Here is a 209-nt window from a genome sequence, read left to right as displayed (position 1 = left end):
ATCTACAAAAAGTTGCTGAAATGATCATTGGTCTGGTCTGCATATACAGTTGTTTATCTGATTAGAATTGTCAAGTTCATCTGATTTAGTTTTTTTTTCTGGGTCACACATAGATGGGGTTAAGTATGAATCCTTATACCTTTTACTACCCATATATATAGAAATTATTTCATGAAAACCCCCCAAATATCCATAGTCTTGGCTCCAAC

At 33.5% G+C, this 209-nt stretch overlaps 1 protein-coding gene across 2 annotated transcripts in view; it reads right to left on the bottom strand.

Moving 5' to 3' along the window:
* The window catches only part of LOC119585798 (tRNA-splicing endonuclease subunit Sen34-like), a 5,720-nt gene that overhangs the window by 3,628 nt on the left and 1,883 nt on the right, over positions 1-209 (bottom strand). The window lies entirely within an intron of this gene.

This window comes from Penaeus monodon, chromosome 20 (assembly GCF_015228065.2).
Source record: "Penaeus monodon isolate SGIC_2016 chromosome 20, NSTDA_Pmon_1, whole genome shotgun sequence".
Taxonomy (NCBI): Eukaryota; Metazoa; Arthropoda; class Malacostraca; order Decapoda; family Penaeidae; genus Penaeus; species Penaeus monodon.
This window is presented reverse-complemented; position numbering and strand designations above follow the sequence as displayed.